General features: G+C 40.4%; 1 non-coding gene across 1 annotated transcript; it reads left to right on the top strand.

Moving 5' to 3' along the window:
• The first annotated feature begins 10,459 nt into the window (after positions 1 to 10,459).
• trnav-gac lies at positions 10,460 to 10,531 on the top strand. Its single transcript has one exon. It is a non-coding gene; the product is annotated as a tRNA-Val (tRNA).
• The last annotated feature ends 7,602 nt before the right edge of the window (positions 10,532 to 18,133 follow it).

Here is an 18,133-nt window from a genome sequence, read left to right as displayed (position 1 = left end):
TAATGGGTCATTTAATAATAAGTGTGAAGTTGCTGAGAATGGAGCTCATATTAAAAGGAGACATTATCACCTTATCACCTTATCCCCCAAGACGTGTCACATTAAGAGGCATTTTTCTTGAAGTCATAGGCTTCCTCATCCTTCTCCACATTTTATCTCTTAGAACCTGCAACATGTCACATTGGCATGTACTTAGTTTCTCGCATCATCTCTTTCCATCTTGCACTGTTGTACTATCAGTCATGTCATTTATATTTTGGTCTGGAACTCTGATTCTGTGATTGGCATGAACAAAGAACAGTGTAGGTAAGTAACAATGTACAAGTCTATGAATAAAATTACAAATAGACACCTCCTCTTGTGTATTGTCAGATGTAGCTGGGTTGCATTAGTTTTCATTCTTTTAGTTAATATGTATATTTCACATTAAAAAAATGTAGCGAGGGCCTATAGAAATTGTAGTCTTAAATTCACTATTCTCAAATTTAATGTCTTAATTAGCAGATTTTTTTTACAGAAACATAGACCTCAAGAGGGTTTGGTTTCAAATATTTCCAATATTTGCTGAAGGGTGGATTAAAGAGAAAGTTGTTCACCAAGGCACCACAGGACTTTGATTACTCTAGTGTGTTGAGCTCTTGCAGAGATGGGAGTTTGAATATCAGCTTTGGTTGGCATTTTAACTTGGACAACCCCAGAGACAAATTTGTCCAGTCTGAGCCAGGTGCCTGAGGAAAAGGAAAACTTCCCACATGGCTCAAGAGATGATGCATGCCAAACTGAACAGAGTGGTATTGACAGTGTTGTATATCTACAGGGGAAAAGTAGGAGTGGTATCATCCCAACTTCCCGAGCAAGGATAGCGTGAGGCTAACCTGGAATGAGAGAAAAATAGAGGGAAAGAAAAAGGTTATTCACCCCAAGTGGATTACTCATGAAATGGCCTGGCTTGTGTTTTTTTTAAACACTAAAGTTGTGAGACTGCATGTCCACAGTCTCCAATGCAACTTTCAACATCATTCATTTATGCTGATATTGGATGGGAAAGGTCATTGACTGACAAAGAGCTTGATTGTAGGCTGGTATGAATGGCATTACTTTTTTCAGCAGGCTCTTTCTATTCGTGCTGTCAGAGGTTGATTGTGCAGAGGCAAGACCAAGCTGACCATCTAGTCTAAACTTCCCAATCAAATAAAGCAACTGTGTAATTCTGTGCAAGAGCACTGCTGAGCTTAATGACACTTCTGTAGTCTGAAAAACATTTCAGTATGAAAAAACAAGTGTGGTTAGAAAGCAGAATAATTTAATACAGATGTTTTAATCAACAGTATTCCCGGGAAACCCAATGGAATTCTCAAAAAGGACTGGTTGACCTGATCTGGGCTGGAAATGTTAAGAGAACATTTGTTCAGTTGTAAATACAGAACATCAGAAATGTTTAGGTTATCATTTAAAACACAGCTGTAAATGTGCCTGGAAATACTTTTTATTTAATCACTAATTATATCGATTTCATTTGTGAGGATAATGTTACTTCCACTTCATCTTTTCTTGACAAGCTTCTATTCTGCTTTCACCCTTACAATCTGCATATTTTGCAGTAACATCTGTAACACCCTCCAAGCAAACAATGCTAACATCTTTTATCCACTGAATGAGGCCCTTAACTTAAGAACTTTCAATTTAAAAAAAGAAAGTGAATGCTGAGTAGTTACCACATCCTGCAATCCAGCTGAGTTCATAATAGTTTGACTTCTTGCTGCCACAAGACGACTCCATCAGCATAGTTTTTCACCATAGACCAGCAGAGTTCACAGTGCACTTAGGCAAGATTTACACCTCCGAGTTTGTGCCAGATGGTCATAAATGCCTGATTTATTGCAACACACACTTGGCAGTGCAATATAATGGCAGGAACCTCAGAATTTGGGAAAGAAAAAACAAAGAGCTCTCACAAATTATCTTTCTTTCATGTTTTCCAGCCAGTACATTTAAATATTATTTCCAGTTAATTAGTTACTTCCTACCCCAACATTGATTTCACTAAACAATATTTAATTGATTGGGAGAAGGCATATAAAGCTTAAATTATTACATCAATTCTAGGATATTAGTCTCAGATGAACTCCAGTTTGTCTTTACGATAGACATTTGGAAAGCATGTGTGTTTTCTAATAGCTGGGAATTGGGATGACAGCTAATGGAACACTAAACCCATATTACTCTGATGTTTTGATGCTCTTGTTTCAGGCTTAATATTGACTCAGATCCTCGGCAATGCAAACTCCAGTAGTCTTCCCAGAACTCAGGTTGAAGGCATTCTCTTCACTAGCAGTATTAAGCAAACATTTTATTTGGGAAGACAAATGAGCCAGAGAGTGCGTCTTGGCTCTATTGGCTCCCTGTCCTTCAGAGGATCCAATTCAAGATCCTGGTCCTCATCTACAAAACCCTCCATGGCTCGCCCCACCCTACCTCTACGACCTCCTAACCCCCTACCAACTCGCCTGCTCCCTCCGCTCAGCCAGCTCCGGCCTGATCCACGTTCCCCGACCCACCTGCCCCACTATTGGTGGGAGAGCCTTCAGCCACTCTGCCCCCCAACCTCTGGAATTCCATCCCCCAATCACTCCACCTCGCCCCCTCCTTAAAGCCGTCTCAAAACCCTCCTCTTCAACCATGCCATCGGTCACCTCCCCCTTCCCCTCCCCTCCCTTCTCCCTCCCTGACCCCAGTTCAGGTCTGAAATGCTGTACACTGTCCAGCACCTTGGGACGTCCTCCCGACGTGAAAGGCGCTATACAAATGTTATCTTGTTGTTCTTCAGGAGCTGAAAGCATCACCATTCATGCTTGTATTAAGCCAGTCCAGAACCTCAGGGTCTTGTTTGATCCTCAACTATCCTTTCTACCCCACATGTGCGCCACGACCCGCTCTACCTTCCCCCACCTCCATAACTTCAGCCGGCTCCGTCACTATCTCACACCGCAGGCCGAAGTCCTCAAACATGATTTAATTACATCGAGGCTTGACTATGTAAACTCATTGCTTGTCGGCCTCCCCAGCTCCTCCCTCCACGGACTGCAGATGATCCAGAACTCTGCAGCCTGTGTCCTCTCCCGCACTAGGCTCCGCGACCCTATCACCCCAATCCTTGCCCAACTCCACTGGCATCCCATCACACAGAGGATACAGTTCAAGATCCTGGTCCTCACCTTCAAAGCCCTCCACGGTCTTGCTCCCCCCTACCACTGCAACCTCCTAATCCCCTACCATCCTGCTTGCTCCCTCTGATCAGCGGGCTCTGACCTGCTTCATGTCCCCCGCCTTGCTCACCCCACTATTGATGGGCGGGTGGACCTTCCTCCACTCTGCTCTAACCCTCTGGAACTCCATCCCGCAGTCCCTCCACCTCGCCCCCTTTCTTGGCACCTTCAAGACCCATCTCATGACCCTCCTCTACCACCGTGCTTTCGATCTCCCTCCCTGCTTCCCCCCTTGCCCTCCACTCTGCCCGACACCCAGCTCGGGTCCATAACTCTGGCTGTCCAGCGCCTTGTGATGTCCTCCCGATGTGAAAGGTGCTTTACAAATGTAATTTTATTGTTGTTGTTCTTCCATTTCTTCCAAATTAATTATGCTTCTCCTCCCCCAAGTGGTTTGCAACTCGTTTTTCAGGTGTCCAATTTCACTGGCATTCTTTGTTAACTCAAACAAGTGTAAATGATCAAATAATTCTTGCATTTGATATAGAAACTTTCATGTCAGGAGGTCTCCAAAGCGTTGCACAGGATTTTCTGTTAAGTGAACTGAGTGTGTATTTGTAGGCAAATGCAGCGGCCAATTTTCACACAGCAGTGTCCCACAAATTGCCATAGAGTTTATCACCAATTTTATCTGGTGGATTCTTGGCCAGGACACTGAGAGAAACCCTTAAATCTTTTTGAATAATACCACGGGTTATTTAATGTTCACCTGAACAGGAGACGGGACCTCAATTTAATGCCTTATCCGAAGGATGGCACCTCTGATAATGCAGTGCACCCTAACACTGTATTGGAATGTCACTCTAGACTGTGAGTTCAAAATTCCGACATGGAGCTTGAACCCACAACCTTCAGATTCAGAGGCGAGAATGCTACAAACAGAGGTAGGTTGACATCTTATCTGTTATAATGTATAAAGATCAATTATAATAATCCTCTAAATGCATGAGGACTACTTACACTGCCACCAGTGTTGCCAACACTGACACATGAAGAATAGTCAAGGTATTGGAAGGCAACCAGGGTCTATGGAAATGTACGCAAGCAGCATACAGCATCTTCAGGAGAGAAGTGCTTAAATATGAAAGGAAAATTTAAAAACAATATATGGAATATAACGCCATTAGCAAAATGAATCATGGAATCAAGCAGTTTCTAACTTTGTTGAAACCTTTGACAAAGGAATTTCAAAAACTTTCTGCCAGACTTTTTCTGAGACAATGGTGTAGCATTCTTCAAATTTGATTAATAATGGATTTCAGCAGGAAATTAGGTCATAAACTGCATTTGATTGGATATTTTACTAAACCGTCACAACCCCACCATTGAAGTCATCTTCTATTCTTCTCTCCAATCTCCACTGCTGATGATTGTTCTTAGGTCATAAACTGCATTTGATTGGATATTTTACTAAACCGTCACAACCCCACCATTGAAGTCATCTTCTATTCTTCTCTCCAATCTCCACTGCTGATGATTGTTCTATTTGTCAATGCACATTGTGTGCTCACTTTGCAGGTCACCTTTGGTCGCCCTCCCACCTATCTGACTTCCCTCACCCCTACACCACCCCTCCCCATGCTGAACCTGACTGTTCAGTGCTTTGGAATGTCCTCCCGACGTGAAAGGCGCTCTATAAATGTAATTGTGTTGTTGCTGTCACAGAAATTATCACTCTTTTGTATGCGAATTATGGACTAACTGTCATGTAAGATTTTTTGTGCAACACCCACCTTCTAATATTTATTCATATGAGTTATGGAGGCTAAGTCATAGAATTTGCATTTGATATAGCACCTCATTACATCAAGGAGATGTCTCAAAACTCTTCACAGGGTTTACTGTGAAGTGTATTGACTTTGCATTTTGTAGGCGAATGTGGCAGTCAATTTGCCCACAATGTCTCACAAATATTGTTGGCCAGGGCAGTAGAAGTGAAACTCTCTTCTCTCTTCAAATAGTGTCATAGGTTCCTTACTGTCCATCTGAACAGAGAGATGGCATCTCGCCAAAGGACAACACATCCAATAATCAGTACTCTCCACAGCATTGTAGTGTCAACTTACACTGTGAGTTTAAAATTACAGCATGGGTCTTGAATCCATAATTTTTTGGATGATTCTGAACTCGGCCTGACAAATGAGGCTGATTGAAAACAGCTTTCACACAATACAACAAATACTAGAATTCAATCTAGATCTAAATGAATTAAGGAATTACTATAATCTAAATGCCATGAAAATATTAGAAGAATTTTAAATTAACATTTTTCAAAACAACTCACTTGTCCTTGTAACATCTTCCAATATTTTTCCATTTTCTCTTCTTCCACAAAATGTCATTTGCTTTTATTTGCTGGTCTTCTGAACTAATTTCACGTATATCCAATGGGACTGCATGGGTAACTTCTGAGAAAGAACTTAATTACAAAAAAAAGCAAGGACTAAGTGACCTTAGTTAGTAAAAGCAACACTCAATAAGAGGGTTGGCAGTGCCTGAAATTTGTGCTGGAACATTCTCAGTTTTATTAGTAATCATAAACTGAACTTGGGTATTCAACAGCCAAGTATTGGACTGCCACCTACTCTCAGTGCAGGGGAGAATACTTGTCATTCAACAGGTTTAACAAATAAACTCAGAGCGACAGCAGTAAAATTAGTACAATGGAGCAAGTGATCCATCTTGCTCATTCAAGCTCACTCAAGTACTCTCATGTGTTACATAACAGCTACACAACAGTCAATTGTACTCATCCCCTGCATCTCATCATGTACTAAGACGCTTACAAATGAAGTGACTTATTTTTCCTAGTGACAAGATAATGCAGGAAATCAGTTCAATGTGTCTGTCTTAACTCGAAGATTTCCACTGACTCAGTCACATTTTGCTGTAAAATGCCAAACAGCTGTGCCTGAACAATGTTCACATTAAATTAGTTACAGTTAAAGACAGGAATGTTGAACCCATGGAACAGGAAAACGTTTTCTCATCGTTCAAACACCTGGCAACAGATTCCATGTTAGAACTCATAGAATTCCATAAATCCATTATGTAACTATAACCATGGAATGAGTTCAGAGTGAAAGCCCTGGTTGCCGCAGTGAGATACTAACTGCTTTAGCCTTTCTTCTCCCCCGTCCCCAATTCTGTGCAGGTATATATATATTCCCTTTGGTAGTGGATATGGGAAATGTAACAATAATTTTTTTTGCACTTTTAAAACGGTACAAGGTTCCCATTATCATGTTATTTGTCAATCTTTTAAAATAATTCCTATCTAATCACCCTCTACCATGTGGAATCAGCTTTCTTCTTCAGCTTCAAAGTTAATGCTTCATAATATTGTTCCATCTCACAGTCGCTTTGCCTTGCTCCCTCCCTTGCCTCCTTCAAAGCACATCTCAAGACCCTCCTCTTTGACCACACCTTCGGTCACCCTCTTACCCCTACTCTCCCCTCTCCCCGATACCGCTCGGGTCCAAATCCTTGACTGTACAGTGCCTTGGGGCATCCTCCTGATGTGAAAGGTGCTATACAAATGTAATTTGCTGTTATTATCAGATGGACTAATGGACTCTCAATGAATATTAGAGATAGCAAACTCAACTGGATGATTGGTACACAAGACATGCATTTTATATAGCACCCTTAATGTAGTTTAACACCTCAGAGGACTGCACACATTTGGGGTCGGATGCCAAGCAAAGGTGATTGGTGGGGGGTAAAGGCAAGATAATGGAATTTTTTAAAATCAGGATTTAAATACAGAGAAAAGGCAAGACAGGACAGTTTCAGAGGCTAGGGGCATAGTTGCTGAAGGCTTAGTTACTGATAGTGTCACGGAGGGCATGAGGGGCAAGCAGCAAGCCTGAGTTAGTTGAACAGAGAGGGCAAGCATAAGGAACAGAGGTAACAAAAGGTGGTAGATAGGGAAGTGCAAAGGCATGAAGGGATTTAAGGGTAGCATGAGGACCTTGAAGTTGATTTAGTGAGAGAGAGTGGAGCTGAAATAGACTGAAGTGATGGGCATGTGAAGTTTGTCCATGATGTAGGTGAGGTTGGTGGTGGTGGAGTGGAGATGGCTTTTGTCTGCAAGAAATTGAACATCAGTGAACCTGGAATCAAGAGTAGAAGTGGAAAAGTAGATTTGGATGTCATCTGCAGGTTGCAGATCCAATTCGCTGTGCAAGTGTCCATTTTTAAACCTTTAAAACTTGGAATCCCAGTCATTATCTTGATATAAACTGGATTATTTACAGTCATTTACACAAAGAATTTCTGGGTGCAGTCATTTTGGCTCAGGAGTCTATGAAACAAACATATATTATTATAGCTATCACAAAAATATATAAATAATCCTTGCATTTGATGCAATGCCTTTCATAAGAAATTTAGGGGAGTGACTTTCTTTGGCAAGTATACAGGAGGGAGGTGGTGGGAGAAGAGAAGACCTGCTCTTAATTTAGAACCTCCAGCAGGAAATTCCAATATATATTTCTTGTTATTTCAAGGAAGTTTCCTCTCAGTTACTTTTCTTTCTTCCAGTATTCACAATTCTGGTCTGTTGAAAATTCTTTGACCTCTAGTGTACAGGAATAGAAATAATTTATTGGATTTAATGTGAGGCTTTTGGCCCATTTGGGTTTTCAATCTATTTTTCTTTAAAATTCCTCTGCGTTCCATACAAAGGATGAAGACAGAAATATTTATGGTGAAGAAACTGAGTTGCAAATTGCAACCAGTGCTACAAATACAAGATGAAAGATGGAAATAAAGAACAAATAGGAGTAGGTTTACACCTTGGCTGCAGCAGATCCTCTATTTAATGCCGTCTTTGAGAGCCTAATAAAAAACATGGGATGTTTTATATGGTTTCAGTATTGAAAAGGGAGCATTAAACCACAGGCGATTAGAACACAATGTAAACGTAATGAATTTTGTTGTAACCTAGTTTAAAAATTGCAAAGCTGCTCCTCAAGTCCTGCTATACAACTGGATTCTTCACCACAACTCCCTAATATGGTCTTATGCGATGAAGTCACACACAAAAAAGTTTCTTAACTTGTATACAACAAACATTATAACAATACTATATTGCACTGTAAAACAGAGTCCAACTTCAAACGTTGTTTGTTCCTCTGATGATTCAGCGGATAAAGCCACTGACCACTGTAACAGCACAGACACCAGGAAGTTCTGGCTTTGGACCCTGGTCTGCACTGTCAGTTGATCAGTCAGACTAGAGCAAGTATCCTACAGTTTACCGCAGTCCTTCTGGGCGAGGCAGTGAAACACTCAGCCAGTGTTCCTGCTTCTGAATGACATTAAGTTTCCATTGGTGTAAAGTGCGCACATTAGAGGAGGATAGGGGATCAACTGTGACTTCCGCTCCCATTTTCCCCATGTATTACTGACACTCACTGTCTAAGGCAATCTGAGATGTTCTTTTCCCGGAAAGTTGCTACAGAAATGCAAGTTTTATTGTGTCGGCTGACACACGGCAAAGTATCAGAAGGCACCTGGCCCCGTGGAACCCAAATCCTGCACGAGGAGGAGAAAAAAATAAAACAAAACTTAAATCTTTTATGTGAGTTTTAAATAACAGAATTCTGTAACTCAAGTCAGTAACTTAATCTCTACTGGCAAACATACAATTCAGGTCTCACTCCTAATGTTTATGACGCGATCCAAACTGTGACTGGATGAGTGCCTCATAACTCAGAGATCAAGCCAGCCATCAGTGAGTGTTTGAGTTCGGCAATGGATCTACATTCTTCTCTGAATACATCATTATTTTGAAAATGTTTGCTTTACTGCGGTTTTATTTTCTCATAATACAGAAATATTCTTCCTGTGTCGATAGGTGAGAGGGAGCTGGTTCGTTCCTGAAATTCAAAAACTTGAAAGTACCAATGTATCAAATGATACATGCAAGGAATGAAAAAATATGTATTTATTTTACCTGGGTCTGAGTTTTTGAAAAAAAACGTATTAGAATGAATAGAGAAATTCTCTACATAATTAACCATCTGTTATTCAGGAATGTTTTGCGATTCCTGCCAAGTAAAATCCCTAAAGTAACATCATTTAGTCTCAGAAAGAAAGGGAAAAAGAAAAAAATTATGATGAATGATGTGGACATCAACAGTGGTTCAAAAAAAACCTCCAAAGTATTTTGCAGAGAAAATCCGTTGTGAGTTTTAGAAGATTTATTGTCAGGTTGAAATGGTTTCATAACCTGTTCCATCTGGAACTCTCCATCTGCTTACGCTTTGCAAGTCTATGGAAAAAATAACAAGACGCTCAGCAGAAAGCAATAAAGAGCTTTACAGCTTCATGTAGATACCTGTGATAAAGTAGATCACTCATGCCACGGAACTTGTGATCCAGTCAGATATACAGGCAAGTGCTTAGAACTCAGTTAAGTATCATGTGGCAGAGTCAAGGGTTTAAGGCAGTCTCATGCCTGTATCCTGCACAGACCTCGAGTGTGGAAAATTTGGTACTGTGCATTTAAAGTATTTGGGAATTCTATATCACTTTCTCTCATTCTCAAATAGTGAAGAGTGCCACTTACCAGTTCGCATTCCTCACCTTCCCCCTCAATTGTTTTGATGGATGACAAAATAGGTCCTGGCTACCCTGCTGAATTGGGCAACAATATTAAAAATGATAATTTGTTACTCCAAGGGAAGGGATCATTGATGAGTTATCCAGTGGCGAGAGGCATATGTGTCAATATGTAAATAAATGCAACCAGAATATTGATAAGTGGTAATGACAAGATAAGCCAGGGTTGAGTGATCAGAAGTTTACTGTACTTGAATCACTCGCTACCAATGCCACAGTTATCAACTGTAAATCTGCAACCTACTGCATCTGTATCTATATAACAGAATCCCAGGCCTGAGAAATTTCACAACTGCTCAACTCCTTCGTGCTAGTCAACAGAAAAATCCTTTGGAACTAGGAAAGCTCCAATGCCTGAAGGATGATCCAGTTGATTCTCATTTTTAAGGGTAAACTATGAGGAATGACAAGATAGGGAAGGGCTCCATCACCTTTACCTCCATCACCTCCATCACCTTAGACAAACTTTATCATGTTAAGGGATACAAGATGCTTAATGGGAGAAAGAAAGAAAACCTTACTTTGATATACTAAGATTGCAGAACAAGTGGTTGAAGAGGTGGAGTCCTGTAGCTCAGTGGTTAGAGCACTCACCTGACAAGCAAGAGACCTGGGTTCGATTCCCAGCAAGGCCAAATGTTGGGCAAGTTTCCTTACTCCACACGTCACTGTTTACCTAGCAGCAAGTAGGAATCCAGTTGTTAGTCAGTTGGCAGATTGCTTTTCTGGGTGTAATAATTCCTTCAAAAAAAATAATTGGTCACTCAATCCACGACTGTTTGTGGGACACTGCTGTGCGCAATTGGCTGCCGCATTTCACTCACAAAATATACAGTCAATTCACTTTACAGTATATTCTGTGAAGCTCTTTGAGATGTCCCGAAAACGCGATAAGGTGCTATATCAAATGCAAGGATTATTATTATTATTCTAAAGAGCAAGGTGAGAATAGACACCTGGAAGTATTTCTATGCACAACATTACTGAAAAGATTTGCCAGGGGGTTAAGAGGCAGGGACCGAGACACGTTTAAGAAACAGCTTGTAAAGGGAAGACAGCAGGCTTAGTATTCTGGAAAGATGAAATTATTAGGCCAAAAAGCCTTCATTATCTGAACATAGAATAGGTGGAAAGGAGGACGAAAGCCTGATTTTTCTGGTCATCATTTTGTCCCTTTGAGCTATTCAACTGCTCTAAATCGTCTTCAATGCTGTGTGGACAAAACTGCAAATCCACAGCTAGAGATGCTTTAGGTGTGCTCATATTCAGATAAGCAGTTGTTAGCACTTTCACTTCGGAGTCAAAGGTTGTGTGTTCAAGCCCCGTGTTAGGACCAAGTCTAGATGGACACTCAAATGCAGCGCTGATGTTCACCTACAAATACAGAGTGAAACCTTTTGAATGAATGCAACAACATGATAAGGTGCGAAATCAGATCCAAAGTTTATCATAAGGTCTTTGTGTACCACTAAGGTTAAACTAATTCCCAACATGTCCCAAAGTACATTATCAATAATGCAGGTATTCTGTGCTGGGATAGGAATTCCCACACAAAAAAGCAAAGGTGTTCCATTTTAATATACATTTTTAAAATAATCAGCAAATCTACAATAGCATTGCAAGGAGAACTTTCAATATTGGAAACATATCTACAAACAAAATAGTTGTAGATGTTAACCAGTCAGAAGACGGGTTCCAATTATTATACATTTGCTCTTTCCGCACCTCATACCGAATTACCCACACTATTCCAAAGATATTGCTTGGACGTGCCATTTGCTTTATGTCTAAAGAGGCTGTTGCATGTGTATTTTAGGAGGATTTTATGAAACAGGCTTTTAGGGGGTTTGGAATCTATCCCAAATTAAAGGAAGATGAATACGTCTCAGAGTCAACAGTTGTAAGAAGTGCACAAACGGTCTTCATGAGGTCCCTAGCAGACATACGTCTACAGAACCAAACCGGCCACAATTAAACTAATTGAGAACTCAGTCAAAGAGGATATACTCTAGACTCCTGAATGTCTCTCCAATACCAGTTGATTTCTGTCCACTTCATAGAATCACTGTTACCTTACAAACTTTCTACAAATACTCCAAGAAGCCAAACATTCCTGGCAGATCACTCTGCCTACCAAAAATATCACTGAACAGAACATTGCCTTGTGTCAAATTACAAGTTTGTAGTCAGTGATATGAGTCAGTGTCTGTATTCTTGTACCCCAGATACCAACATATCTCCGCCATGCCTGATCTAACAAATGATTAAGCAACAAGAAATGTTAAGAACTTTCACAAAGCTCCACCCCCCTCACCCACGTGAAAGCTGTTGATTGAGGTTTTGGAAATTGGTCAAAATATAAATGGAAAATCAGAAGCAGATGTAGAAAGATTAAATGTAATAAATATATTAGTGCTTATTTTAGAGTGAAATAAAATTATGGTATTTTAGTTCTTACATATTGAATGTACTTATACGTTTGGCATGTGAATAGTGTAATATTTAGAGCTTGCAATTAGCAAATCATAATCTGGAAAACTACCTATTTGAAAAAATTCTGTGCCTCATAATAATAATCCTTGCATTTGCGACTGATGAAAGAAGTCATTTAGAAATTTGGTTGAATATGAATGAAGCCTTTATTTTGCTGAGGTCAGAAGTCAATGTTTACAAATGGTATATGTGGGTATTACTTTGAGCCAGCCAAAAACAATAGAAACCAAGATCCTGGGGAGGGAAAGCCCAGTATCGGGTTTGTGTGTGAAAAAACATTTTAGGCTTTGAAGTCAACATTGAGACACAGATGATTTACAGGAACACTGTCCAAAGTAGGGTTATTTCCCGGAAACCATTCATAAAAGGAATCCTGGAGATGAGGAAATCAGTCTCAAACTTTAGTAAAAATCAAATGAAGTTCACATTACATTATTACCAATACATAAACAGGCTAGCATGTTTGAAGTGCTAAAAATACAGTGGGGTAGTATATATCCATTGAATTTCTTCATAAGGAATCTGAACTGGAAGCTGATTTGATAACAACTTTTAAGAGAGAAGTAGATAATTATTTGGGGAGGACAAGTATGCAGGTCTATGGTGAAAGAACGGGGGAGTGGAATTGATTTGGATAGCTCTTTTAAAAGAACCGGCACAGGCACGATGAGTTGAATGGCCTCCTTCAGTGCTGTATAATTCCATAACTTGGCACCTTCCTACCTCGACTGGCTCCGGCCTACTGCTTGTCCCTTGGCCCTCCATTCCACCATTGGTGGGTGTACTTTCAGTCACTACGCCCTGAAACGCTGAAACTCTCTTCCTCAATCCCTCTGCCTTACTCTTTCCTACTCCATTTTCAGATCATGTCTTAAGACCTTTGTCTTCGATTGTGCTTACGTCATCTCCAACCTCCTGTAGCTCAGTCCGAGATACTACCTGAGTGAAGGGTGCTATATAAATGTGTTGTTTTTTTTTTGAAACTTACAAATTAGGACTCCCTCCAGTAACCTTTTTTGATCAGCCCAGTATCTGACACATTAGGAAACCATGCTTAAGACTACCCAAACCAGACTGAGAATTCCACATATGTATGCCACTTACATATGGAAATTTCCCTATGAAATGTGCACTCTCTCCCTGGAGGGACAGACATGTTCACCCAATTCCATAGAGTATTAGGTGCAAGTTGGCAAGAGTCAAGGCTTCAGGATCCCAGAAATGTGTTGGGAGTTAACCAGTTAAACCCGCATGGCAAGCCATTGAAAGTCCTGTCTAGCAAACTTCTCGCTTCTAGTCCAACAAGGACCACCCTACCTATTAGGGTTTTGACTTGCAGGATTAACAGGAGCTGAGTGGAAAGAATCCCTTCACCCAGTGACTGCTCCTAGCCCTGTCAATGAGGCAGGCTGGCTGCTTATCAGCAGTAACTGGTTCAGTAACTGAACTATCAGCGGACTCACTTGCCTCCAACATTCTGTTGCCAAACATGTCATAATTCAGCTCCAGGAAAAAAAAACTTTAAAAAGGCAGTTTCCAGTAACCTGACATATGTCATGCTGAACTGTGTGAATTTTGATCTGCATACAATCTACTTCTGGGAAAATGTTGTTGATAGGAATTTTAATGAGATTTCACTGCTGAAAGGGCAAATCCTACATTACGGTTCTGGAAAAGTGTTGTTGATAGGAATTTTAATGAGATTCCTAACTATGTTAAGAAACACTGCAAATCAGTATCAGTACCAGTATCACCCTTAAGAGGTAATTCTGAAATGTGCTTAAAATTAGAGAAACATTTTCTAAAGTTAGGTGACATGTTCCAGAATGGCAGAAGGCAAATGGAGAGATGTACCGTTATGTACATATGCTAAATTCCAGAACTGTCGAGACAATAATAAAAATAATCCTTGCATTTGATATAGGGCCTTATCACGTCTTTGAGACGTTTCAAAGCGCTTCACAAAATATACTGTAAAGTGAATTGACTGTATATTTTGTGGGCAAAAATCTGGAACTACTATTCCTGAAATATAACAAAGACCTCTGAATGCTACAAAAATATTTCACTGCTGAAAGGGCAAATCCTACATTATGGTTCTGTTACAGCAGACAATCAAAATGCAGGCACAGAAAGTCTTTCGTTTATTGGCTTGAATTCCTGCTCTTGGCCCAAAGGCAACAACTCATGACAACAATGAACATTGCAAAGGTGCTCTGGCCACAGATCAGCACAAACAACCTGTGACTCACTTGTTCCACAAAAATAACAGACTGCAAGACTCCTTCATCTAACACCTGATTTCAGAAGTCCTTGTTTAAGCAATTTTTCCCCGCATCTAATAACGTACAAACCAGTAATTCTGAACTGCCGTCTTTTTTTATTTTACCATTAACCACACTCTTACCCATTATTCATCTCTATCCAAAGCAATATTCGTGAAAATTATTTCCAATGTTGGTGAACTGGTATCAAGGAGGCATAAAGTTATGATCATCACTTTTGGAGTTAAGACAGATTATAAGAAATGTTTACACTCATCAGAACATCGTTAAAGCATAAAATGCCTCGTTACCAATGGCTATTGAAGCTTAAGGCCATAACAGTATTTAAAAGGGGATTGGATTTGAATATTTGAAGATAAACAACAGAAAAGGACATGGAGAAGAGCTCAAACCAGCACAAAATTGAGGGAAATGAAAATAAAATTCTATGTAGGTGATATTTGGGATTCCAGGTGGCAATTAGTTTTTATAAATCTATGAAAAACAGTTCTGTTATCAAAATAGAAATATGCTCATGATATCTACAACATGAAGTCTACAGTCTCAAGCTTAGAAAGGAACAGACAGAAAGGGCAATATGTGGAGATTTCCCATTGAGACAGATGATGTGGACATTTTCAATGGACAGTTAGTTTTTATGGTCTTTCCAGATCTCGTAGAATCCTCCATTTCAGCGGCTTTCGGAGGCAAAACAGCTTGCCCAGAAATACTGACACCCACCTCACAAGATTGCCAAAGCATGCACAAATACAACGCCCTCAGACTACTAATAAATATGGATGCAAACTACCCACAGACCAGATTTGTTTTGGAATATACAGTATATACAAAAATGGAGTGTGAAAGCACTGGTCTCTTCCCCATATTTGGTCTCTGCCCAAGAACGCTCCCCAATCCTAGCCAGGCTTCACTGGCAACCCGCCTCTCAATAGATCGACTTCAAGATCCTCACTCTCATGTTTAAATTAAAAATTGGAATTGAGGTACAGATCAGCCATGACCTAATAGAATGGCGGAACAGGCTTGAGGAGCTGAATGGCTTAATCCTGTTCCTATATTCCTATCTCTTCATACGCCTGCACCTCCCTCTTGCTCTGATCTTCTCTTACCTCACTCTGCTGCTTGCGCTCTCCATGCTATCATTGATAGCCTTCAGTCACTATGCCTCTAACCTCTGGAACTCCCAGCCTCTATCACTCTACCTCACTCCCTTATCTATCTTTAAATCCCACCTTAAAACTACCTCATCAACTACACTTATGATATCCCCCGTCCACTTGTCCATTACTCAGTGCTCATTCCAGTCTTTGTGAAACACTCCCAAGATGTTATCCAATGTGAAGGACACTATATCAAGGCCGGCCTCAAGACCTCTTCGACCACACCTTTGGTCACCCTCATACCCCAGGTGCAACTCTCTTGACTGTTCAGTGCCTTGAGACCTCCTCCTGACATGAAAAGCGCTATACAAATGTAATTTGTTGTTGTATATAAATACTTTCTTATGAGGGGCTACCCTGATGGTGTAGTGAAAAGAGGTTTGGGAGGGGAAAGCAAGCAGGATTCGCAATCCTCGTCCTGCTATTAGCAGAATGCTTGGGGCAGCTGGGTGAGATCAGGCTTGGCTATGAAGTCCTCTGTAGTCAAGTGGCCTGCCAACACTCAAATGGCTCTTGGGCAGGGGATTGGAGAGCAACCAACACAGCACCCCAGCAAGAGGAACCCATATCCCAGGAGCACAGAGACTAGTTCCAAGGGTGAGAAAATTAGAAAAATAACAATGGACACAATTTTTTTAAAAATAAAGCATTATAAAACATTATCTGGAGATAAGCCATAGATAGTGACTGATCAACTATCAACTGCCATCACAATAGGGAACTTTTGGTTCAATCCAAAACTTTGTTTGTGCCATCCCATTTTACTCTACATCTAAGCAAGGCAATCTCATCTTTGTTTTGGTCAGTCGGGTGTTTGACACATGTGGAAACCCATAAAAATGATTAATCGGATTCAAACCAGACAAGAGTTCAATGAATGCTACCTACACATGGAAATTCCTGTGTTTAGAATGGAATGTACACTCTCCCCCCGGAAGGCCACACCCTGCTTATTTAATTATGGAGTATTAGGCATACATCAGCAAGAACCAAGACTTGTTTGTTGGAGTTCCACCAGTTGAAATCAGATGCACCTCCAAGTCCTACAATGAGCCAGGTTTGTGGCATATTGTGGTCTCACTTGGCTCAGAAACCAGACTGCCACAGGAGGATTGATTCTGACATTCCATTCCAAGGAGACTCCACTTATCTATGTTTTCCCTCTCCAGGAGGATAACTGATTACATTTATTAATGCACACAAACATTATGGTAGGAGAATAAAGAGTTTTGGTTTACCTGTACTGTGCATTTTTATGAGATTCTCTACATCTCCATCACCTGCTATTTGTCAATTCACCGATAAACTTGGAACACGAAATGAGGCCGGTCACAATCTGCAGTCAGTTATGTAAATATTTTACATTCTCTTCCCACTATTTTCAGATTTGAAGCACTGAGACCATATTTAAAATGTTATACATTACAATTTTAGAAATGTAACAGACACTGAGTCTTTAGTTTACATCGGCAGTATTGTCAAAATAAATTTAATCCAACATCTGATCCATCTACCAAGTATCAACCCTTGAGTTTTAACAAATTGCGTGGTAAAAGGTATCAATGACATCTTGTAACCTGAAATTTAAAATATATATGACTAAGAACATATCTTAACATAGAAACCTACAGCACAGGAGGCAGCCATTTGGCCTATCAAGCCTGCACCAGCTCGTAGAACAAGGAGATCGCTTGAATCCCACTGTCCTATCTTATCCCCAAATCCATTCAAGCCCCTCTCTTTCATATGCTATACTTCCGTTTTGAAAGTTACAATGAACTCATCTCCACCACCCTCCTTGGCAGGGCATTCAACATTCCAACTAGTCTCTGGGTGAAAAATTCCTTCTAGGTTCTCCTTACACAAGTTCTTGTGGCTATCATAACTTTGTCTCCTATCATGACACAATGGAAATTATTTTTCCCTATTTATCTAACAAAACCGCTCATGGTTTTGTAAAGCTAAATCAGGTCCTGCCTCAGCCTTCTTTGCTCCAATGAAAACAGGGCCAGATTCTCCAATTCTACTCATAACTGCAGCCTTTCACTCCCAGAAACATTCTTGTAAACCTCCTCTGGACTCCTTCCAAGGCTGTAACATCCTCCCTGAAGTGAGGTGCCCCAAACTGAATCCAATACTCCAGTTGTGGCATAATGAATGATTTATTAAACATACTTTCATTATTGTTGTACTCTATGCTTTTGTGTATAAAACCCAGCAGACAATTAGACTTCTTTACAACCTTCATCACTTGTGATGCCATTCTCAATGACCTATATACCTATGGCCTATGTACCTG

Source organism: Callorhinchus milii, unplaced genomic scaffold (assembly GCF_018977255.1).
Source record: "Callorhinchus milii isolate IMCB2004 unplaced genomic scaffold, IMCB_Cmil_1.0 Scaffold5, whole genome shotgun sequence".
NCBI lineage: Eukaryota > Metazoa > Chordata > Chondrichthyes > Chimaeriformes > Callorhinchidae > Callorhinchus > Callorhinchus milii.
Note: the sequence above shows the minus strand (reverse complement) of the source record. Positions and strands in the feature narration are given on the sequence as shown.